Source organism: Falco naumanni, chromosome 2, assembly GCF_017639655.2.
Source record: "Falco naumanni isolate bFalNau1 chromosome 2, bFalNau1.pat, whole genome shotgun sequence".
Classification (NCBI taxonomy): Eukaryota; Metazoa; Chordata; class Aves; order Falconiformes; family Falconidae; genus Falco; species Falco naumanni.
The window spans coordinates 23,244,855-23,269,103 of NC_054055.1; positions in this window are offsets into that span (position 1 = coordinate 23,244,855).

Here is a 24,249-nt window from a genome sequence, read left to right on the forward strand (position 1 = left end):
TAGGTATGACGATCTGTATTCAGGAAGGATGGGAATATGCAAAAAAAGTCAGTGACTCTATCAGACATCAGTGGTAGAGAAGACATATTTGTTATACCCTTCCTCTCCCTCTCCACAATGCTCTGCATGGCTGAGACAAGTTACAGTGAGAGAAAAAGGCCTGCCCTTAAGGTAAGCCTGTTCCTTATGGATATCCAAAGTCATAAGAGCTTGTCCTTTTCAGAAACTAGAAATAAACATTTTGTGAACTAGTGATGAAATTATGTACTAGACTGATCAAACATATTAGATGCTAGAAATATGCAGATGACTCACACTACCTATCCTTCATTAAGTACAATCAAACCATTACAGCCCTTGCTTGGATAATGGAGAACGCCAGCTTCTGAATGAATACATCTGCACCAAAAAGCCCTTCATACCAATGGAGCAGAAGTGAAGCTTCCAGCTAGCCAGGCTGAGAACTGATCTTTGACTTATTACTGGTAGGTTTGCGCATCACTGCATCTACAGTGTTACCCATCTTGAACTCATTAGAAGACTCTGTCTCACTCAGATGAGCAGTGAGTTTGTTTTCATTATTTATTCCCATGTTACTTCCTTGCTAAACAACAGCAAAATGTGAGCATGAACTTTCAGCGTGTAGGAAATTCTAGCTAGTAGAGACCAAGGTAGTGAGTCTGTCCTGAGACCTCAAATTCTGTTGAGTTTGTCCTAACATACGTAAGTAAGTGGAAACCTGCACTTCAGAAAAGCAGATAAAAAGAAAATGTTCAGAATTACTTGAAAAGCAACACAAAACACATTATACTTTTGAATAAAACTGTTTCAACCATATCTAGACTGCCGGATGCAGCTAAGGTTCCTACAGCCCCAAAAGGATGCTGCAGAACTATTAAAGGTTCATGAGGACAATCTCGATGGCTGAAGAGTCTTCTATCCAGAAAAGATATGTTTAAGCGGGCAACTGATCCTGGGCAGCACAGCAGCACCTTTGGCCCTTCAAAATCTTGTCAGAAGAGGTCTGCTTTGGAAGAGTACTTATCAATCATATTGCTGACCAGAAAAAATGGGAGCTTTTTTCCTTTCCTTCTCCTTAGGCTTTGGGGGTTTAATCCTGAGTTCTTGAGTCTCTCCTCCTTTCCCTTCCCTTCCCTTCCCTTCCCTTCCCTTCCCTTCCCTTCCCTTCCCTTCCCTTCCCTTCCCTTCCCTTCCCTTCCCTTCCCTTCCCTTCCCTTCCCTTCCCTTCCCTTCCCTTCCCTTCCCTTCCCTTCCCTTCCCTTCCCTTCCCTTCCCTTCCCTTCCCTTCCCTTCCCTTCCCTTCCCTTCCCTTCCCTTCCCTTCCCTTCCCTTCCCTTCCCTTCCCTTCCCTTCCCTTCCCTTCCCTTCCCTTCCCTTCCCCATAGACTGAGGCCACTTGTGATCTTTGGGAACTGAAATCAGCAGAGAACTTATATTTTTTGTATTTCCCCTCACTTTCAAGAGTTGCAATCTGCAAAGCTTAGTCGAAAAATTACACCAGTGGGTCACACCTAAACACTGGCTGAAGAAGTGAAGGATTTGTGTGTTCAGCATCAATTGATCTCTGCTGTCATTGGCCTGAACAGTAAGATTTTCAGCAAATTCCAAATAATTAGCACCACTGTTTTACAAAAAAAAAAAAAAAAAAAAAAAAAAAAGCTCGTAAATATTTTTGGAAATGTTTCTGGCTTTTACTCTTTTGGTCATAGAGAAAGTAAGTGTGGTTTTGATTCACTTGGCCATTCTTGTCAATTATTAATTTATTGTATTCTTGTTTACACAGGACCTTGACATAGTTCACTTTCTACCTGCTCTGGTTTGAAACTGATGCTGAATAGTCAGCCCACAACAGAAACAATGTATGCGCCCTAACTGCTTCTCTAAGTTGCTTTTCTGGGTGCAGGTATAACAAAGCGTCCACAGATTAATTTGTTCCATGCTCAGTAAAAGAGTGTTAATCATGATGAACTAATGTGATTTTAATGGGAATGTCATAAGTACCCCTATGCAAATTTTATTTTAATGTAGCAATTAATTATACAGCGATTTCACAAAATGGAATAGCTTGCAGTACAACATTACAGCTGGTGCACCAAAATATTGCAGACCTGTGCTATTGACAGGATCTGCCTACACAAACCTTGGAAGTGGAGTGGGGGCCCGGCAGCTGGGAGGAGGAATGCACAGACCAAACTTGATTCTTTACTCCTGTTGTCTACATGGACATTTATCCAACTGAAGGAATCAAAAGCAAGTAATTAGAGTATGACTGGTCAATATTTGTGGTTGGGAAACCTAGTTTATAAATCATTCAAGACAAAAATTCCTATTTCACACAAGGAAAAGGACCTCTGCCTCCGCTGACCGGCATGATTTCTTCACACTCACTTATCTCTACTTGCACCTTTTCCCCATTACTTGTAGTATTTCCAAAAGGCACAGATAGAAGAATACATTTACCAAAAAATTTAGAAATCCCCCCTGTAGTACTAATGAACAATTGGCTGTCTTTCCAGACAGCTAGGACAGGAACAAGGGTACCCCTTAGTACCTGCATCAACAGCAGAGAAATATGTGTTTGGAGAGGTGTTTGAGGCTGATAGGCTCATCTGCACACTGCTACTGACACACCTCTGCTGAGGCGGTCTGCTCGCACCTCCCAAACACGTGGGACATCAGCTGTAGCACTGCACTGGCCTTCAAAGAGAAGAGAGAGAGGGCAGAGGGGTCTTAATTCTTTACAACTACTGTTAAACACAGGCGATTGTCCTACACTTGTGCCAAAGTCTCCTTTGTCAAGGCAGAAGGGAAAGGCTGGTGTTCAAGTCACTGGACACGAGCACAAGCATCAGTCGGGCTCCCGCCTGGACAACTTCTGTCCTGTCAGTAGGAATCTGAGTTGCCTTCTTGCAGGATCCCCACAGTTCTGCTAGTGCTGTGGCTCTTGTTGTGAACTTGGAGAACGTTCTGGGAAGGGAAGGGAAGGGAAGGGAAGGGAAGGGAAGGGAAGGGAAGGGAAGGGAAGGGAAGGGAAGGGAAGGGAAGGGAAGGGAAGGGAAGGGAAGGGAAGGGAAGGGAAGGGAAGGGAAGGGAAGGGAAGGGAAGGGAAGGGAAGGGAAGGGAAGGGAAGGGAAGGGAAGGGGAGGGGAGGGGAGGGGAGGGGAGGGGAGGGGAGGGGAGGGGAGGGGAGGGGAGGGGAGGGGAGGGGAGGGGAGGGGAGGGGAGGGGAGGGGAGGGGAGGGGAGGGGAGGGGAGGGGAGGGGAGGGGAGGGGACGGGACGGGAAGGGAAGGGAAGGGAAGGGAAGGGAAGGGAAGGGAAGGGAAGGGAAGGGAAGGGAAGGGAAGGGAAGGGAAGGGAAGGGAAGGGAAGGGAAGGGAAGGGAAGGGAAGGGAAGGGAAGGGAAGGGAAGGGAAGGGACGGGCTGGGCAGGGAGGGGAGGGGCGGGGCGGGGAGGGGAGGGGAGGGGAGGGGAGGGGAGGGGAGGGGAGGGGAGGGGAGGGGAGGGGAGGGGAGGGGAGGGGAGGGGAGGGGAGGGGAGGGGAGGGGAGGGGAGGGAAGGGAAGGGGAGGGAAGGGAAGGGAAGGGAAGGGAAGGGAAGGGAAGGGAAGGGAAGGGAAGGGAAGGGAAGGGAAGGGAAGGGAAGGGAAGGGAAGGGAAGGGAAGGGAAGGGGAGGGGAGGGGAGGGGAGGGGAGGGGAGGGGAGGGGAGGGGAGGGGAGGGGAGGGGAGGGGAGGGAAGGGAAGGGAAGGGAAGGGAAGGGGAGGGGAGGGGAGGGGAGGGGAGGGAAGGGAAGGGAAGGGAAGGGAAGGGAAGGGAAGGGAAGGGAAGGGAAGGGAAGGGAAGGGAAGGGAAGGGAAGGGAAGGGAAGGGAAGGGAAGGGAAGGGAAGGGGAGGGGAGGGAGGGGAGGGGAGGGGAGGGGAGGGGAGGGGAGGGGAGGGGAGGGGAGGGGAGGGGAGGGGAGGGGAGGGGAGGGGAGGGGAGGGGAGGGGAGGGGAGGGGAGGGGAGGGGAGGGGAGGGGAGGGGAGGGGAGGGGAGGGGAGGGGAGGGGAGGGGAGGGGAGGGGAGGGGAGGGGAGGGGAGAGAAGGGAAGGGAAGGGAAGGGAAGGGAAGGGAAGGGAAGGGAAGGGAAGGGAAGGGAAGGGAAGGGAAGGGAAGGGAAGGGAAGGGAAGGGAAGGGAAGGGAAGGGAAGGGAAGGGAAGGGAAGGGAAGGGAAGGGAAGGGAAGGGAAGGGAAGGGAAGGGAAGGGAAGGGGAGGGGAGGGGAGGGGAGGGGAGGGGAGGGGAGGGGAGGGGAGGGGAGGGGAGGGGAGGGGAGGGGAGGGGAGGGGAGGGGAGGGGAGGGGAGGGGAGGGGAGGGGAGGGGAGGGGAGGGGAGGGGAGGGGAGGGGAGGGGAGGGGAGGGGAGGGGAGGGGAGGGGAGGGGAGGGAAGGGAAGGGAAGGGAAGGGAAGGGAAGGGAAGGGAAGGGAAGGGAAGGGAAGGGAAGGGAAGGGAAGGGAAGGGAAGGGAAGGGAAGGGAAGGGAAGGGAAGGGAAGGGAAGGGAAGGGAAGGGAAGGGAAGGGAAGGGAAGGGGAGGGGAGGGGAGGGGAGGGGAGGGGAGGGGAGGGGAGGGGAGGGGAGGGGAGGGGAGGGGAGGGGAGGGGAGGGGAGGGGAGGGGAGGGGAGGGGAGGGGAGGGGAGGGGAGGGGAGGGGAGGGGAGGGGAGGGGAAGGGGAGGGAAGGGAAGGGAAGGGAAGGGAAGGGAAGGGAAGGGAAGGGAAGGGAAGGGAAGGGAAGGGAAGGGAAGGGAAGGGAAGGGAAGGGAAGGGAAGGGGAGGGGAGGGGAGGGGAGGGGAGGGGAGGGGAGGGGATGGGAGGGGAGGGGAGGGGAGGGAAGGGAAGGGAAGGGAAGGGAAGGAAGGGGAGGGGAGGGGAGGGGAGGGAAGGGAAGGGAAGGGAAGGGAAGGGAAGGGAAGGGAAGGGAAGGGAAGGGAAGGGAAGGGAAGGGAAGGGAAGGGAAGGGAAGGGAAGGGAAGGGAAGGAAGGGAAGGGAAGGGAAGGGGAGGGGAGGGGAGGGGAGGGGAGGGGAGGGGAGGGGAGGGGAGGGGAGGGGAGGGGAGGGGAGGGGAGGGGAGGGGAGGGGAGGGGAGGGGAGGGGAGGGAAGGGAAGGGAAGGGAATACTGCTGTGATATTAAGGATTACTGTTACAAGGGTTTTCCTTAGTAAGAGAGACATGGACATAACAGAGTGAGTCCAGCAAATGGCCACAAATCTGGTTTACAGCTTGGAGTATCTGTTATATAAGGAGAGGATGAGTGAGCGTGACTTCAGCCTGGAGAGGAGACTGGAGAGCAGGGGACCTTATTGCTTTCTACAGTTACCTGATGTGAGGTATAGGGAAGGTGGAGCCAGGCTATTCTCAGACCTGGATGATATTTCATGCTGCACATAGACATTAGCTGGTTGAGCCTGAGCCCAAACTGACCCCCAAACAGCAAAAAAAGCTCTGATAGCAACTAGCCAGACCAGAAACCTGTCATCCTCTGCAGAAAATGTTTCTTTAATGACATTTCTTTGTCCAAATTGCTTTGAAGGGAGGTAACATCTCAGTATTTTTCATTTGTTAATTTGCTTGGTGAAAAAATGTTCAAGGCTACTGGTGGGAAAGTGGTGTTTCCTAAGTAAGCTATATTGTTTACTCTCCAAACCAAAATCCTAAAATTAATTAAAAGAAAAAAAAAACAAACCCACAAACGCAAAACACACACAAAAAAAACCAAAAAAAACAAAAAAAACAAAACCAAGACCCAAACAGCTCACTATGAGGCTAAAATAAGGAGTACAGATCTCTACAGCTCAACCCCTGCAGGAAATCAGTAATATTAAACAAAGAGTAGTTTGTTCACCTCCAGATTTTTTAGCTATGTTAGTATATCCTCACAAATATACTTTACAGTAGGTTTTGAACTGGTCAGCAATTGGGATCCTGAAGATTAACTTCCTGAACATGGAGCAGAATATATTTAGACTAACATGTTGACATGTTAACAAAGTAAAAGAATTAGAGACAAGATATTCGTAGATGATACAGAAGCCCATGGGAAAAAAGCAAATAGCAGCAGTAGAATAAAAAGCAAGTTTAAACTTTTCCTTGATCATGCTTTGAGATATACCACTGGGGAAATCATGCTCAATTTATTCATGGCAGGTATAAATAATTTGCACTGCTTTTTTGTATAGAATTAATTTCAACTTCTGTCTTCTTCAGTAGCAAACCAATCATAGAAACATTTTGGGTGGAAAAGACCTTTGGGATCATTGAGTCCAACTCTTAACCCAGCGCTGCTAAGGCCACCACTAAACCATGTCTCTAAGCACCACATCTATGCCTTTTTTAAACACCGCCAGGAATGGTGATTCCACCACCTTCCTAGGCAGCCCGTTCCAATGCTTCATCACCCTTTCAGTGAAGAAATTTTTCCTAATATCCAATCTAAACTTTCCCTGGAGCAACTTGAGGCCTTTTCTTCTTGTCCTGTCACTTGTTATCTGGGAACAGAGATAGACCCCACCTCCCTACAGCCCCTTTTCAGGTAGTTGTAGAGACCAGTAAGATCCCCCCCGGAGTCTCCTCCTATCCAGATTAAACAACCCCAGTTCCTTCAGCTGTTCCTCATAAGGCTTGTGTCATGCATTATGCAGCAAGTATCATGTTGGCTTGTAAGTGTCACACAGTTGAAGAAAAGAACCACATGCAAATGACCCATAACCTAAAATCTGCTTGAAAAAAACAGTAAATTTAAGGAAACACCTTAATAAAAAATATTATTACTTTCATAGAAGTTATGAATGCAAAGTCAAATCTGTATTCCTGAAACAAAAATAATCCTTTATTGGAAAAAAAAACATGCTGTATTTAAGGTTATGAACTTGGGCAAATGATTATCATATACTCCTAATTTTTCTCAAAAAGTTGTCTTTGAACCTGGAGTTTACCATATTTATTTCTGACAAGAGGAAAACTTGGGGAGAATTTGAGCTAAACCCCTTCAAGGTCATTAAACGGTAAAATAAAGCCTTTGTGGTTTGTGGTTGTTCTTTGTTTTGTTAAATATTAACATTTTCCATTCATATAGACCACTTTTAAAGAGATAAAGCTTTCTATGCATGATGTTTCATTTGTTTCATGGTAAAAGTTTAAAAGCTATAGTCAGGTTAAATTTACAGCCGTGATAATAACCTCTTGAGTCAGCAGTAAATTCAGAAGCCCACCAGGCAGATATTGTCTCTTTCCTACACTTCCACTGAATATATATATACACACATAATTTGTATATATAATGTAACAATATATTGGTATATATAATACAACAAGATGCTCTCCTTTCTTGGTTTTCTTAGTTAGTTATTCTTGTGTACAATAGATGAGGGAGGTTTTATTACCTATGTCCTTGTGAATCCACTAATCCTTGGCCACACTGTTCCTGCTAAAATTTTCTCATTCTCTTCCCTTGTATCACTGCGTAGTTTATGTGAGCTCTTTAAAAGCAGTTTCTAAGTTTCAGTGCGAATTCTAAAAGCTATTTTATCTATCCATCATAATAAAATCAAATCTGCAAAAATCTGCAACCTGATTCACTTCCCATTAAAAAAATGGCATCTTCTATTAATATTTCTGAAGGTATTTTGAACATTTTCCTCCATGCAGTTATATAGAAAACTAGCTGACTTTTCTCCCAAGTAATACCAAGCACATGTACAGCTATATAGTCAAGCAATGTTCAGCCTTTCATTTTATCTGGCAGTGCATTCCTAGATGATTTGGATGCTTGTGTGTAGAAAGTGGAAGGACAGTTGTTCAGGACAGGTTTTTAAGGACAGGCTAAGGACTTTTTTGGCCGACACCAACATATTAGTCCTAGGGAGGGAAAACACTTCTTGGGACTGGCACACATTGCTGGGTAAGGAAATGGTGTAAAGCAAAAGGCGCAGGTGCAGATCAACTCAGAGTCTGGAGAGTGCTGCGCACTGTGATTACTGTGCATAGGTCTGCACAGGTGCTTGAGCATCCATCAGACTTCACTTTATCTTCCTGCCGCCCCCTCATTATGCACTGGCCAGTAGGAAAGTCCAGGACAGCTCAAGTGAAGCCAGGTTAACAGGGAGTTCCTGAATCACCTGCAAAGACACAGCCTTCAGGTTTTTTATTCATAGGACTAGATCTAGCTCTGATACTTTCTACGCTGCTTGCATCCTCCATTATGACGCAAAACAGTGACAACCATTGCAACGATGACAACTATCCAGTGAAATTGCTGTTTATTCCAAAGGTACAACTGATACTTAAGTGCCAAGCTTCTTCTGAAATTCACTTGGAAAAAATGCCTAATTCTGGTTTGTGCGACTGAAAATGTCCTCACAGAAAAGGTATTATGGTCCCAAAATATTGTGGCTGTATTGTAACTCTTGCTGCTGGTGTTTGTTTTAAACCAAGGTATAGTTACTACAACAGGCTTGTGACATTATTCTCTGTCCCCTATGGGATGTGCCATCAGACAAACACTGCACTCTAACAGACAGAGATTTGTCTCACCAACATCTACAAACAGCAGAGTGATAATATTTTACAAATAACCAGAATGGAAGAAATGTGTTTGACTGCTCATTATATCAGCATCCTTGTTAGAAATATGCCTCAGCTCTTAAAAAATCCCCCAAGGTATGCAAGATTACAAAATATGACACAGTATCAGTCTATTCTCCACAGCATAGTGTATTGCTTGACAGCTAATGTGCTTTGCTGCAGTTATTAGCTGTCTTGCTGCAATGCAGTATGTTACACAGAGTTACACTGGTGTATGTGAGTCTGCCCTGCTCAGACTATGAATTTGCAGAGGAAATGTTGATTATCTTGAAATGGTAATAACATGATTTTCCAGTACAAGCCACAACTGCGATCATATAGTTAACAAAAGCTGTGACTGTCAGCCAAATTGCATACTGAGCACAATTATTTGAGCCATTAATTGGAGTATAGCTTTTCCTCTCGAGATAACAATGATTAAAATTTATGCTGATAGATAACTTCAGGGTAGGACTGAAAACAGAGATTTTTAAATACAGATGCAAGTCACACCTTCGAGGAGGACTTGCTGATAACCCTGACCGTTTATCACCGCTGTAATAAGGAGAAACAAAAGCAGTGTCTATGTAAAACAGCAGCATCCAACACGCTGAAAACCAATACTACATTTTCTATGCAGCTCCTGCAAGATTTGTGCTGCTGTCCACCTGCAGATGGTCTGAGCACCTTTTATGTAAAATCAGCAGGCATAATGAGGCGTTATTAGACACTCAGTGGGAGACTGTCCTTGTTTTTCAGGGGGAAAGCTCCACTTGCTGAGCTGATGAAGCATTAGAGTACATTGGCCCAGATCTTCAGAGGTGCTCAGGTATTAACAAGTATCGATTTCAATGAGCACTGTGCATCTGGACACCAAGACACTGAATCACTGTCACTGTTTAATTGTCTGTCTGTAAGGGTCATATACCATCATCTAGTAATGAATCTGATCGTGCCCATCACGATTATGTCAGTACCATGGGCTAAGATTTTCTGACTATATAAGCTTCGTCTCTGTCAGCCACTTGTGTGAAGCAGACCCTGCCTCTCCATAAAAGATGAGCAAAACCCAAGAATGTCACAATTTGCATTTGCTCAGCTTGCCCTTCTTTTAACCAGCCATGAGTTTGGTTGTGCCAGTGCAAGCTCATCAGCAGAGGCCTCATCTGTGCCAGCAGTGAGCACTGCCCTGGCTGCTGGGAGCAGGTGGCAAGCCATGGGGCTGGGGGCAGCGCGGCAGTGGCTGGACGGGCTGGCTGGGGGCCACAAAGGAGAGCCTTCCTAGTCTGAAATACTGAGATCATCATGGAAACTCCCGAAATTAACAAAGCTGCAGAATTAACAAATCACCATGCCCTGGCCAAACTGCACACGCGGGCATAAAAAACTGCAGACACGCACACGGACCCGCGCAAGTTGCAGCAGTAAGCAGTGCTCAGCGCAGTTAGTGCCCATTACTCTGCTGCAGGATGAGGATCAGGAGATTAACCTTGGGTCACTTTTGCTAACACATTCTAACCTTCTAAACTCTCAAACATCTGGTAGATATGAGCATTCATCATGACAAAAGAAACTGCTGAAATTCAGTTCACATTCCCCTTTGAAAAAGAAGAAGGGAAGAAAAGTGCCCAAAGACCCTGAGAGTGACATATCCTATCACATTTTTGAGTGACATTTTGAACCCAAACCTTTATCACGTAACACAATTCTGTGTGAGTGCAAATGCCCAAGGCCCATACTTTAGATGCTGTAATCTGTATATTGTTCTGAAACTTGATGAGTAGCTGATGCAAGGAGAGAAAACAGTCATCATGCTGCCAGAGCAGAGAAAGCTTTGGTGAGCCAGTCCTATGGGATGTGCATATCTTGGGAAGTCAGGGCAAGGGTTGCAACTGGACTGTACTTTGCAACAAAGCATTCATTCTTAAGGACATTGCAGCAAAAATAGGCAGGGTGGTAATAAATTACTCTAACTTGTAAATGTTAAGGTCTATCTTATAAGGTGTAATGACTACATGAGGATACTTGGCTCCCGAGCATTCCCTTGCCTCTATGCACATAACTGTCTGAGTACTGCAGTATTGCATCACTATATGATACCATAAAGTCACCAAATGCATAAAAGACCTGCACCCCCCACACCTTTTGTATTTCTTTTTTTGTCTAAGCAACATGTGGCTTCTTCCTGAGGCAGGAAAGACAGTCCCATTTTTCCTGTGCTGCACAGAAAGCTGAAGTGCCTCTCCCAGGTGCAATATTCTACTTACCAATAAGCTGAACATATTACTGCTTGGCCCTTGCTGCATTTGTCTTCAGGAGAATATATCAGTCAGCCCCTTCAGCCTGCTTTAGTTCATAGTTTAGACTGAAGAACAAAGGTTTCAAGACATGGGTTTCCTCCAGGCTTTGTAATTAAACAAGGTAAACCACAACAGAATAATCAGACATCATGTCTAAGGATATTGTTACAAATTTGAAAAATAGTGCTCAGGAGAGATACAGAGCAATAATTGTGAATATGGAATGTCAAAGAGATGTTGTATGATCAGGATTTTCTTACCGTAGGGGGCAGAAATTATCATTGTGTTGTACTGGAAATCTGAGGAATGTGAATATAGGGCATTATACCCACAGCACCGTGATACCCAGAGAAACAGGAAACCATTTGACCTTTATTTTTAATATTTATTCTCACATCACTGAATTTCCACTGCCCATTAGACATCAGTTACTAAATTAAACCAGTATCCATAGGCCAGATCTCACATGTAACTGCTTGCTAGCTTTTCCTGCAATCCGGCCTCACTGGAAAAGATATGGTGGGTCTTTGAACAAGCACCAAACAATGCATAAACTATGTCTATAAAATGACCTTCTTGAGCTTCTGTTTGGTGCTGGACAAAGGTTTCCTACAGAGGTGCAACCCAGCTGTCTGCTGGTTCCTGCTCTGCTTGTTATTTCTCTCTGTGTAGATTGTTCATATTCTCTGTCACTGAAGCAATCTGTCACAGCTATCCATCTTGCATGTCATTAATGCTGTTGCCATTCAGGCAGCATAGCATAAGTAGAAATATGAAATATAAAATGACCCTCTTCTCTCGAGGAAAAAGGAAACTGAAAATTGGTCATTGTGCAAGTCTGTTGTTCTCAGTTCCAGGAATCATTCACTATTGTCTGGTGCAGAGGAAATTGTCACATCTGTACATCTAAGGTACAGGATAGAAAAAAACCTTTGATAAACGTCAAAGCTGCATAAAGGGTTTGACCCGAGTGTCACCCTCTAGGATTTCAGCTTTGTTTTCGAGCAATTACTGTCATTCTCAAGACAATTATTTGCACTGACTCAGGAAACAAAAGCAGAAAACACAGATAAGGAAATTACCATGACTTGGGTTTTTGATTTGTATACTAAAGACTAGAGTCAAATCAGGGTGAGGACTGCTAGCACAACCTCCTGCAGATGCACCTTATCTATGTGGGGTTCCCAGTGACTTCACTGGGAATGGCTCTGTGCTCCCGCTCATGGAAACCAGGCATTTCCTTATTCACCTAAGCTGCCGGGCCTCACATCTCAGCTCAGACCATACACCAGTTTGAGTCCACTGAATACCAGATTTCTTGTCTCAGTAAAAAAATGTTTAAGGACAACTTCTTCAATTTAAACTTTGATTTTATGTGAGGGGAGCAGAGTGCTGCCTTGTTATTAGCATTTACAGGCAGGTGAAGCCACACGCGATGTTAGGGGGGTTGCTAAATCCTGGAGCCCAACAGAGACACATCTACCACATCTCCATATCCCCAGGTCCAGCCAGCAGTGAGGCTAAACCAGTATTTGTAGAAGGCACACATGCACAAAGCACACATATACCTACCTGGCCACACAGATCAGCACAGTTAAAAAACACAGCACTCCAAAAGACACAACACAATCATGCAGGCTGGATCCCTCCAGCAGCTGGGCTCAGACAATCAATCTGCCCAGTAGCTTCCCCTGGATCCCAGTCTCCCCATCTGCTGGCACCTGGACATCCTAGCCCCCAGGGCTGCAACCCTGCTTCAGTCGTTGGTACAATGTCTCTTTGGTGAGGAACCATACACACACACACGCATGTGCAGGTGGGTCTCAGAGGACCCCCAGATCCCACAGTCTCTCAGGCAGTTAGTCTGGAGCCTCTGGTTCCTCCAGTCTCTCCAGTCTCTGGCACCATGGACACACGGGTCTCCAGGCCCTGGTCCCACCCAGGGGCTGTCACTGAGACCCCCCCTCACATCGCCCTGCACACAGGACAGAGCCCCTCACCCGGGAAAATGGCTACAAATGGGGTTTAGTGAGAGGCCAGGACAGACTGCGCTGGTCACACCCAGGGCATGGCCAGGCAGGTGCACTGACCAGCCCCCGCTTGCACATCACCGACCCTTTTTGCCCCTTTCTCCTCTTGTGTTCCATCTCTCCCCTCCCCAAAACACCTTCATCCTCCCTTTCCACATCCTCCCTGGAACATCCCATGATAAGTCCTGTGCAATCTTGAAACACCCTTCCCCTGCCCTCCCACAGTGGTCCCCACGCTGCTGGCAGTGACCACCTGTCAGTCTGTGGGGTGATGGGGACCCTCCCCTGCTGGCTCATGATGGGTGTCCTCTGGCCCATGGGGGTGAGCTGGGGGTTGTGTCTGTGATGGGGTCATTGGGGGTCTCCCCATCCTTGTGCCTCAGCGTCCTTCATGGTGGGGTATGAGACTCTGGGGGGCTGGTTGCTATCCTTCAATAGCCCGAGAGCATCCAATGGGGGTGTAAGTCAAGTCCCCCACACTGATCCTGGTTGTTCCTCAGTGCATGGGGACAAGCTTCTTACCACATAACCTAACACAAAAAGCATTACATGATTTGCCTAAGGCTACACATTTACAGTGGATCAATTACTACACTGGAAGTTTTATGAGGTTTAGGCGTTTTTGAAGACTTACCCCATTTTTAGTTACTGAAATCTTGACTGAAAGAAAAAAAAAATTCTATATTTGTAAATACTTATCTGAAGAAATAATTTCCTAAAATGTATTCTCGTGTTTAAGTGGGTTTCTTTGGAAAAATGCAACTCCAGAGGAAGTACGTTTCCTGTGATATGGCATTTCTACCTACAGGATTGATACAAAGTACCTAGGTGACTGTAAACTTCACCTGTGCATGAGCCCTCTAAAAAGCCAAACTAACTGAGAACAAGTTGGCAAAAGTGAATCCATTCTGATGTAACTGAACTCCTAAGTACACCATATCTTTATATTCTTTTAAGCTCATTTTAATAGGAAGCTATTCTTTTTGTAATAATAAAATACAACAGGGAGCTGCTAGCAGAATCATAATTTAGTTACAGAAAAAGCTTTACTGCAGTGATCCAGTGAGGAAAGCTTTTTATTTAAACTTAAATGCTGTGCTCCAGAGCTCATATCATAGTACATAATGCTACCAGAGAGAAATGAAACGCATCTTAGCTTTGCAAAGAAGAATGATTACAATGTGTGAATTGGTCATATAAAAAGTGATAGGCTCCCTATGGTCTGAGGAACTTCAGTTGCTTTGCAGAACAGCTAGGCTATTTTTAGAAACTAAGATACATTATTTATAATGTAAAGAATAATTCTGAACAGTTACGGGTCCAAGACTTATCTAAGTCAGAGACGAGAAATCACAATTTGGTAAGGCAGTATGACTGTAAAAAACACTTGGTCTTCGGAGTTTGTTTAGCTAATGAAATGTCCATAGCTCAGGCATAAAAAAGGAACATTACTTTCACATACTTCACTTGTTCTTTTTCTTTTTTGGGGGGTTGTTTCTTTTTGTTTTGTTTTGTTTTTTTTTTCATTGGAAGTTCTTTTACCCTATGCTTTGATCCTGGCAGTTTCTGTAATTACACAAAGTTAGACTGTTGTAATATTTAGGCAAAGAACTATTACAAGCTCCAAGAAGACCCTCAGTTATTGAGCGCTATCTCCTCTGTTCTGCCCTGTGCCTTGAATTTTTCCTATCACTATCATATTTTTCTTTCACCTTTCTTAACATTTCTGAAATTACTCCACACAGCTTATGGGAAGATGATCCTCTTACCTTCTGCTATGTTCAGAACTTCACTATGGGCAGAAAGGAGAGAACACCTTACATGTGAAGACAAGAATTACATAGTTAGTAGAGTTAATGTTTTAACAGGCTAATAATCCCATGTATTAGCTTAATAACACCACTGTACACTAACAACCCAAATTAACACAGAAAACCCTCAATATCTGTTCAAGATTTTATACAGAAAAACCTTCTTAGTATGTCTTCCTTTTCCTTGGTGTTATGCTCTCCCTGCCAGTGCTGTTCTGGGTGCTAACACTGACAGACACTATCTGGGGGTGTCAGCGTCCTGGGAGCTTTGCATGGAGGAGGGCTGGGAGCAGAGATGTCTCTTCCTCCTCTTCTCCAGGAAAGACTGAACAGTTATCTTGATTGTCTTGGGATCCACATGGGGTTATTTTTATATATTTTCTTATCCCTTTCTCTTAATTAATTCCAAGTATTTAGGTTTTTTATGTTCTCTTTGTGACCTCAAATACTACTTTTTCCTGAACAAGACCGTTAGAGCAAGCCAGAATTTTTCCTCACTTCGTGTTGTCCATAGGATAAATCGTCCAGATGTTACCTTTTTTAGATAAACCACATACATTTACACTTAGGTAAACCTTTACACTTACCTTTGTGAAAGAGTATGGAATGGGGGATGTGTGCTTTCTTTCCAGCCCCAAAACATCACTGGAGCTGTTACATTTACGTTCAGATCTCACGTCCTCTGCCCTTTTCCTTTTCCCGCCTCAGTTTTCTTAATTTAATCAGAGAATAAATTAAACCATAGTCTCATTAAACTACTGGATGTACATGAATTTAAGTAAATTATTATCATGTTGTTTGACACTGAATAAAACACTTGGGCAATGCAATGTTCCAGCACTAGGAACTCACAATGCACTATACAATTTGCAGTTGGCAACCACACTTCATAGAAGCAAGATATGAGGGTTGGGGCAGGAAGGGTAACAGCCATTGCTTTTAAGTATACTCAAATTTTAATATTATTTTTAAATTTAAAGTTGCAGTTGATTTTAAATCAATAAGAATAAATGTCCCTTATCTGTGTTGTTGAAGGACGCATAAAGAGCTCTACAGTACAGTGCCCTCATTGTTTAAAACAAAAGTAATTGTTACCCAGCCTTTTCATTTGCATTCTAGTATCTATTTAAGCACCTGTGCCTCCATGCTAGAACATTTTAACAGGCCTATACAGGAGTAAAATAGGTAATCAGACATCCATTATATATGGTCAGCAGGCTACACAATCTTGGCTTAACTGGAAGGTGTCTGGGTCAGAGTTTGTTTTACATCATGTCTATGCAGTGGAAACATGATTCCTGGCTAACTAACATGGCTGCAAAATACACCACGTCATCTAGTACAGTGTCATTTCATGAATTTTGCACATGTCAAAGGAGCTGCAGATATTTATGTTATGAAAGTTTAAGGATGTTTAAAATTTATTTCGACTGGCCTTCACATCCTTCTGGTAGTAATGTCATGTGTCCTCATCACAAGTACAATAAAGCCAGACTCAGAGGGAGATATAAAACTTGCTGTAAATGATATGAAATACCTTTGGTTCCACAAAATGTCATCTTTTAGTGCCCTGATACTTAGGCTAGAAATAAAGCACGTGTATATCTCATAGAAAAGTGGGAATCACTCCTACCATTTCATGAAATTTCTGGGTTTAGCTGCATAAAAATGGGAACTGCAGAACCTTTACATTACAATTTTTTTATACTCTGGTTGTTACCATAGGACTGAATTTCATCCATCTTGCATCTCAGACAGTTAATATGTTTGTAAAGATAGCAACACCATGGAGGGGGCAAGCACCTGCCATCTTTCTCCTTGCTTATTATTTTACACTGATATGAAGATTTGTCACTAGTTATGTGGTGACCACAACCTTTCTATATGAAGCATGCTACAAACACAGAATGGAGCAACCACTCCTACCAATTACCTACCCAATATATCTCTTCTGGTGAAAAAAAAAAAAGAGGCACAGGCCTAAGCCCTGCTCTGCAGCCAGCCAGGATTTGATCACAAGCATGTTCCCTGGAACAGTTTTGGCTCAGACTTGCTAGTCCCCTGCCTGGCAATGTTCAGGCACATTTTGGAGGTGGTAAGTGCCAGGAAGTGTTTCTCAATGGGTGGATGGATGGATGGATGGATGGATGGATGGATGGATGGATGGATGGATGGATGGATGGATGAGGCCACCCTGTTCTGACAGGGGAGAGAGTTTAGCTATGCGGAGATGAACCACGCCATGTCCTATGTCCTCTGGTCAAAGAACAGTCCCTGGCCCATTTCATTCAGTAGCATAAAGACAGCCAGAGAGTTTGATCCCTCTTTTATTTAAATAAATAGTAGACTTTAACCACTTAACATATTTGAAAACATCATTTCATGATTCTGTTCCACATAATATGTATTGCTAGTAGATACAGCCAGTCCAGACCCACACACATGCCGGCCTTTTCATGCCCCCCTTCTGTGTCTCCCCCATCCCCAGCATGCCAACATTACTTCTGTCCTCCTCCCACCATCCTGCATGCAAGACATAGCTGCACAGGGGTTCCCAGAGCTGGGGCGCAGCAGGAGCATGCTGTGACGGGTGCCATCCGAAAGCTGTCCCGGGCAGCAGCCTGCACCTGCCAGCCCTGCCCGCAACCTGGCCTAGCTTCAGCCTCCCAGAAAGCCGTCAGTCTGGGGAAATGCTGACTTGCTCACTTTGCACCAATGAGTAATGACTGAGATGGTTCAGGGACAGTATCCTGCACTACTTTCCCTTGTTTGTCATGAAGATGTGTACATTCAGAGTGATTTCCTACAAAGGTTGTACACCACAGATGCATCTGTGTGCCGAGGTAATGTATGTGATACCAGATTTGTTACAGTCTAATTCAGTAGAAAACCATTCTCTGTATTTAGGTTCTCCCCATATATTTTTGTCAAGACCAATTCTCAATCTGAGTCTTCCAACAGGTTACATGCATCTATGTATGTGCTTTCAATAACTATCATGCCTATGGTGTCTCATAATCATTAAAAGACTGTAACTTGACGGCATTCTCTAAAACAGTGAGGCACTGTTATCCATATTTTATAAATGAGGAAATGTGATGCAGTAGCTGACACAGGCCACTTAGGATGTCCGTAATGAAGCTGTAAAATGATGCAGGTCCTCTGAGTCCCAGCTTGCATCCCAGGCCCTGAAAACACTCACTCCACCAGCCCTACGTTGTCCACCCTTGTGAGGATACAGGGAACAGCCTAGAGTGAAAAATACTGCTATCAGCATTTTAATTTGTATCAGAGCAATAAGCAAAGCAGAGGTAAAGTGTTCTCTTTTGGCAAAAACTGTACATGTCAGAACATGCACTAGGCTTGGCAAAATTTGCCTTAAATCCACTCTCAAATTTATATTGATTTATTTTGATTCTGTTGACTCGTTCTTTTTAAGGAACAAATCTTGCTTTTTTCATTGCTTGCCTGCATTTTGAGCTGTCATCACTCCGCTGCCACACAAGCTTTGAAGCATGGCCTCTGCGAACCCAGAATGGATTCAGCAAAGCTTTTAAATACTTGCCTGAAGTCAGTGGGATAACTTGAGGTGCAAAGCTGGTCAAGGTGAATACCTTGAGGAGTTGTAGGTTTCAGGATCACCCTCCAGCATCCACTGAAATTGGCAAGAATCCATTCACTGACTGCAGTGGAATTTGCTTCAAGTTCATTTTCACTTTAACTTGCAAAAGACATGAAATACAAGCAGTAGTAAACAAGGGAAATAATTCAACCTTTTTTGCTCAAGCCAGTCAGCTCAGAAGGTCCATACTTGCAGTGGATGGATATCCATTACTCCATGGAGCCACTCCTGTGCTAAGGGGGGAGTCCCCGCCCTCTGAGAAGTCGTGAAAACTCATGGACCAGAAGTTAAGTGCAGGGACTGCCAGCAGCTGCAGAGGCAGCAAAGGTGCTGCAGAGTCTGGAGCGCTGTGGCAGAGGTCTGTGAGCTCAGCCAGGCTACCAGAAGGCTTAAGGGGCTTGGAATGACAAAGTGACCTGTCATTTAAGAAGATGTATCATATCAATTATAGTAGAGCAAAAAGCTTGGCCCAGAAGTGAAGGAAGAAAAACACATATCTGGTTCAAAGAAATATGAATGACCCAATAAAGACAGCTGCCACTTTACATCTCCCAGACTCATACTAATCCATCAGAAATTAACTCAGGTGTTCTGGTTTTGACTGGGATAGTTAATTTTCTTTACAGTATGGGGTTATGTTTTGGATTTGTGCTGGAAACAGCGTTGATAACACAGGGATATATTCATTATTGCTGAGTAGTGCTTGCACAGAGCCAAGGCCTTTTCTGCCTCTCACATCATCCCGCCAGCGAGTGGGCTGGGGGGGCACAAGGAGCTGGGAGGTGACATGTCTGGGACAGCTGATCCTGACTGATGGAGGGAATATTCCATACTATATGATGTCACACCCAACAACAAAAGCTGGGGGGAAGAAGGAGGAAGGGGGGATGTTTGGGGTGATGACATTTTATCTTCCCAAGTCACCGTTATGCATGGTGGAGCCCTGCTGCCCTGGGGATGGCTGAGCACCTGCCTGCCCGTGGGAGGTGGTGAATTAATGCCTTGTTTTCTTTTGCTTGTGTGTTCGGCTTTTGTTTCACTTATTAAACCATCTTTACTTCAACCCACAAGTTTTTTCACTTTTACCCTCCTGATTCTCTTCCCCATCCCACTGGTGTGTGTGTGTGTGTGTCTGTGGGTGTGTGTGATAGAGAGAGAGCAGCTGTGTGGGGCTTGGTTGCTAGCTGGGGTTAAACCATAACATCAGGCAACACAGTTAACAAGATCTCTTTCTCTTCATCACACATGCATCTTGCTTTGCTCATAGAAGTGTGAAAGAGAAAAAAGGAAAGCCTAGTAAAGTTTTCATTTGCTTAACTAAAAATAAAGGTCTGTTAACCAGGGGAGTGGTTGAGTCACCGTCCCTGGGGGTATTTAAAAGACAAGTAGATGTGGTGCTCAGGGATGTGACTTAGTGGTGGATTTGGCAGTGGTAGGTTAATATTGGACTTGATGGTTTTAAGGGTCTTTTCCAACCTTTTTCCAATCCACCTTTCTGTGATCTTAGGAAGCGCTCACCCTTCAGTTGCTGCTTTCTCATGCTGCTCCATGCTGAGCAGGTGGCTCTGCAGCAGGACAGTGGCCCACGTCAGTGGCAGAGCACGGAGGGGAAGCTGCGGAGACAAGGGAAGCAGCACAGACAGTGTTAGTCATGCTGGGAGGCAGGCAGAGGAAATGAAGCAGGAACAGAAACAAACAAGCAAACCCAGCTCAAGGCTGAACTGTACCCAGAACAAAGGCCCAACTACAAAACAATTTATTGGGCTGTAAACAAGAAAGACAAACATTCTGTGCATGGAATGAGGAAAACAGCTGTGTCCATCGCTGTGTTCTCACACCCTCCCAGGCAGCGACATCCCTTCGGTGGCATTTCACAAGCATGCACTGAATTCCCCTAGGAGGGAGGTAGTGACTGGGACCAAGGCTGCGTTACTTCCCAGGACCTGTGCAAAAACTGATGCAGGTCAGCATGCACTGATGCACTTGACATGTATTTCAGCACCCATGCCAGGCTGGCTTGGGTCTCCACATCCTTTGTATTTCCCATTCCAACTCACATGCTAAATGCTAAATGGAAAGAAGCAAACTTCATAGCACTCTGCGTATCCTGTGAGTTTTGGTGATGAGTCATTGGGGTTTGGAAGGCAAAAAACTTTAGCTCAGAAGGCATATGGTAGTTTCAATCATGAAAAAATGTATTCCCCTGCAAAGAGAGCACAATGTATCACCTGAATCCCAGTGAAAAAGAGACTGAAATGTAAAATTGTTTTGTCTCCAAGGCTGAGGACATGGCTTTTCTATATCTGAAGAATCCATGTAAAAATCCATGTCATGAAATAAGCATATATATATATATATATATAAAGAATCTAAAACCATAGTAAAGGACAAAAAGCAATGACAATATCTTGGGTACTAGACACTGCCCTAGGAATTTAGTATTTTACACTTTGCATATTCCTCCAAAGTACCTGTAACTCAGCACTGCCAGAGATTCATCAGCAGAGAGGACAACCAGCAGACCTGATCCCACTCACTGGTTCCCATATTTGAGGCTGCTCACCCACTGGGGTCACTGGTGTTTTCCCACTGGTTCTACAGCAGCCAGGAATCACCACAGACCACAGACTTTGCTACAAACCCCCCCTCAGGTCCAAGAATAAACCTGTAACATGTAGACTCGTGCAACCTTCACACCACCAACAAAGTTCTTTGTAAGACCTACTTAGCTACTGTTTTCCAGTGCTTTAAAAAAAGAAAAGAAAAAAAAAAGAGGTCATTTCAACTTCTTGCATCAATGTAAATCCCCCTTCTTCCTCAAATGATACAGGTTTCTTTTTGCTCTAGAAAATTTTGGCTCAGTTCTGGGAAACCACACACTCGTACCATGGCAGATACAGGTTTCAGGTCTCTCTGGAGACATATTGGACTGCCTAAGCACTATTTCAGTCCTCAAGTCCTCCTCCCAGCTACTAACTAACTTTAAAAGCCTAATTTACAGTAGCCTAGAGCCCAAACAGACAGCAACACCCATTAGGTGCTTATGGACATGCCTGTGCAGTTGTTCCAACACACCAGTGACGTATCCCTGCTGAGCTGCTCAGAGTTCACATCACAGGCTCAATTGCCTGTTGCTGACCCTATTTGAGGCTAAACATTGCCAGTGCCCTTCCTGCCCTCACAAAATGCAGCCAAGTAAATCCCTTGGAGCAGGTTCAATCCAAGATCTCAGCAACTTGAGGCAATGATTAGTAGGAATTTACCTCTGCTTTCCTTCTCTCTGGAAGGAAATATGGGAGCACAGGCAAAAAGCAAGGTGTAGATTATTCAAGTATGCCCCAGCAGAGAGGATGGGAAAGGAGAGAGAGTACAGACCTCATCTATCAGCTACATTGGCAATAGCCTTTGAGGTCCTTCATGGTAAAATGTTGACTGCATCAAACTCCTGCAGCCAAAGAGGATGCATTGACTAGGAATGTCAAGTGCAGCTGGGTATCTACTACTTTTAAATGGCAGGGATTCCTGAGGAGTCCTCTCCTATTACACATATCATGTTTAACTCGTTGTCTCTGAAAATTCCCACCTTATATGCCTGTATACCTCCTTGCATTACACAGAGGAGTCAGCAAGTTGTACTGAAGGTTTTCATGGCTGTCAGTAATATGTGGTCACTGCAGCAGCTAAGGTCCCAATTGATTCTGTCAAAGGAAATACACTAGAAATTAATTTAACCCAAAAGGCTCAAAAGTCAAGAAAAAGACAACTAAGTCTCAGAAGTGCAAGAGCAACAGTGCTGATAATTGTAAGGATATTTTGCATTAATTTGGAGGGGTACGAAGAGAAAAAAAGGGGGAAAATAGACTGAATCTCAACTTGATGCTTTAGTGTGATTTTCTTTGTAGTGAGGTCTACTGGACTGTGAAAAGCCTCCCAGGGGAAGTGATGGCAGTGATGGCAGCTCCATCGATCAGGTAATATAGCTACTGCATTTTGTGCGTTTGGTAAAGCCTGAAAACCTGTATCTGAACTGAGTACAATCCTGCGCATGCATTTTTAAAGGAAACAAAACACTTGATAAAGCTGCCAGAATATTTACTTAATTTTTGCAGATTTAATGCCTCTATGTTGAACAAGCATTCCATATACTTGTAAGCCAAAGCACCCCTTTTATGTTTTTAACTAGAGCTATTCCTTGAAGTATGGGCAAACTTGTAAAACCCTGTCTTTATTTTCATCCCCAATAGCTGTTTTATTCTTCCTCTCTCCAGCCCCTCATTTAATTAGATGTTGGACTTCTAAGTAAATCTTTGCTACACTTATTCTTCCCACATCTGGGATCATGGCAGCCAGTGCTCATCACTCAGCTTTTGATTTCTACATTCAAGGGGGGGATGAATCAAATAATGCACAATAATTGCTAATTGTATCATACAAATATTGTAGTCAACATCTAGCACCTGCCTATTCACATGTGCACACAGGAAAATTAAGTCAAAACCATTCAAAAGTAATCTACAGAGTAATTTCAGCAAACCTCTTGGGTGATTAAAGAATAACAGTGAGAATAATCATGCCTGGATCTTAGCTAGCATATTTCATCCATAGAGCTTAGAGTTTTATAAAGGAGGTATCAGAAGCTCACAATTTAAAATGGAGAAACAAATGTATAGACTCTTCTGTGATGTGATGTGAAAAAGGTATATTGTGGGCCCTTGTGGAAAAGTTGCTCATGTGAAAACAGGTTTTATATTTAGGATCTATTTTTCAGATCTCCTTTTCTAGAAATCAGCAATTTCCACCAGCTCTAGTAAACTATGAGCAAAATGGCTTTACCATTCCCACTCAAGACAGCATTGACTCACTAATTTTGAGCGTCAGCCAGCTTGTAGGAGTCTGGACTTATCAGCTTCCAGGTGGCTGTGGAAACCTGCTTCTGAGCTGTTAGACCTGTCTCACTACAAGCTGATGTTCAGAGCAAAAGCCTGTTCCGCATCCACTATCACACAGGAATCCTGGAGGTCCCGATGATAGCTGCAAGCCTGGTGTAGCCCCACTGCTCCGTGACCCCAACCTTCTGGTGAGCACAGGGGAATCCACAATCATCATAACTTCAGCCAGGCACCTCATACATGAAAATGGCAGGTTACATGTAGCTGGATACACTGCAAAATTTGAGGATGGTGAGTTGCTGTCAACACTCCTCTCACTTCATTATAAACTCCGAATTAAATTCTGCTACTGGTATGTGCTTTGACTTGCTGCTGCTACCTGGATGTGCTGTCGGTTGTGATGGAAACAGTGGTGAAAAAAACATTTGTGTCTTTGAGTGCTTTGAGACCTCTCCTGCTTAGGGCTTGTGAAAGCTTTTGTGATTCAAAGCAGGACAATTCACTGAAGGGCACACCTGAGGACTCTGCAGCATGCCCCAGCACAGAAGTCCTAGCAACTGGCATTGTGAGAAGAGTGCAAGCATGAAGGCAATTGAGAAGAGTTTGAGCGGTGTGTGGCTTGCAAGCTTGAACAGTTCTGCCTGGGCGAGGCTAATGCATGTCTTAAAGTACGGTTTTTAAATGGAACCTTTCTGTGAATGAATACACCACATTTCATCTTCAGGCATACTGCACATCCTGGCCTAATATTGTTAGTCCAATATTGTTAGTCCTGTGTTGAGTCCAAGATCTACCTCACATTCAGGGTTGCTTTTTTTTCCCTGTTATATCTCCTACAGAATCAATTTAGACTAGTCAGGGTTAAGTACAGGACACTCCCAGTACTTTGCAAACTACATTTCTGTTTACCTGCCTGGCTCACCCTGGGGTATGTCTCTGTGTAACTATGGGTGGAATCATTTCTACAAA